At 35.3% G+C, this 1,548-nt stretch overlaps 1 long non-coding RNA gene across 1 annotated transcript; it reads left to right on the top strand.

Moving 5' to 3' along the window:
• Positions 1-1,081, top strand: LOC130714420 (uncharacterized). Its single transcript, XR_009011270.1, has 4 exons — positions 1-96; positions 217-300; positions 657-743; positions 960-1,081. It is a non-coding gene; the product is annotated as an uncharacterized LOC130714420 (long non-coding RNA).
• The last annotated feature ends 467 nt before the right edge of the window (positions 1,082-1,548 follow it).

Here is a 1,548-nt window from a genome sequence, read left to right on the forward strand (position 1 = left end):
ATAATTCATGGCTTGGTGGACAGAGTAATGGAAATGAATGGGATTCCCTTTGTTTCATCTGGTGATATATCGGGGTATTATATTGAGCGGTCAGATGTAAGTATGTTAAGTGTTAAATTCTACATAAGAGTTCTGTTTTTTTTTGCCTTGTTGCTTATAAGGAACCTTTTAGTCTGCTTCTGGTGACTCGTTTTTTAACTCAACTGCTTATTGAAGGAACCTGAGTTTCTTGCTGGAAGACAAGCTAGAATCGTTTACAAGGGAAAGCAAATTGGGATTTTTGGCATTGTTCATCCCGAGGTACTTAAGAACACTAACATTATGTCATCTTGGTTTGACATGGCCAAATTTTTGTACATTGGTTTCCCATATATTTTTTGTGTGATTAAACCATATCTAACAAAGGTGCTTTTGGATGGGTTAAAATGATTAGAAAAGGGGGATTTGCAGAATGGTGGTGCAAGAGTTCCATATTTTTTTGTTGAGCAGATTGTTTCTCCCTGGCAATAAATCTCTATGTTCTATTCGAACTTAGCACTGTTTTATCTCTATTTCCTCATAATATAATTTGCATTTGTCCTTTCAAAACGAAGTACTAAAGTGGATGTACTTTGGAGTCATATACATCTAAAACAAATTGTTATATTTGTTTTCAGGTATTAAACAACTTCGACATTCCAGATCCTTGCTCCTTTGTAGAGCTTAACATTGAAAGTTTGTTATAAAAATTATTTGTTTCAAATGTAAGTATCTCCATCCTAGGCTATTTGCTATTGTTAACATCTTCAGTACTATTTTCCACCTATTCCCATTCACAGTTATGGTTGTTACTTGTTAGAATGTGTAGTTTGTATTTTCATCATGCTGTTTGCTCGTGTAAATCTGTATTTTTCTACCTATTACTACACCATCTCCTTCTCCTATTAAGTTTGGTTCCGCTGATGTTGATTTTCTTGCAGGTATCCATTTGCCCCTGGCACCATTTAATCATTGTTCCTTCAATCTGGGAATCAAGATCCTTCACTTCTTGAGCCGCATACTTGTTCTTGGAATTTAGGACTACACTAGCTGGGGATAGGAGTATGTAACTAATATGCCCTAGATTAGGGGTGTTTTGTTCATCATTGCATGGCTACTCCTGTGTTCTGCTCATTTGGATTCATCCTTCCAACTCATCCTTGAGGACAAGGATGTTTTCAAGGGGATGGTAATGGTAGAGGGTTGCATCCTCAATGGACTTCTATTAGTTGGGCCAAAAATAGCTAGTTTCATTATATTTCTCTTTTATGAATATTAGTTTAATAGTTCTAGTATTTTATTATACCTTATGATCTAGAATATTCTATTTCCTAGGATGGTGCCACATGTAAGGTCACCTTTCATTCCTTAAGAGGATAGGTAGTATAAGTTGTATTGCTTCCATGGTGAAATGTTAACAAGAAATTTGGCAAAAGCCTTCATTTTATCTTCTTCTCTTAATTTTGTTTTCATTTTCTTTCTTTGATTTTGCTTGGTTGGGTTTCTCCCTACCAGAATCATAGAGCTATT

Source organism: Lotus japonicus, chromosome 4 (assembly GCF_012489685.1).
Source record: "Lotus japonicus ecotype B-129 chromosome 4, LjGifu_v1.2".
Lineage (NCBI taxonomy): Eukaryota > Viridiplantae > Streptophyta > Magnoliopsida > Fabales > Fabaceae > Lotus > Lotus japonicus.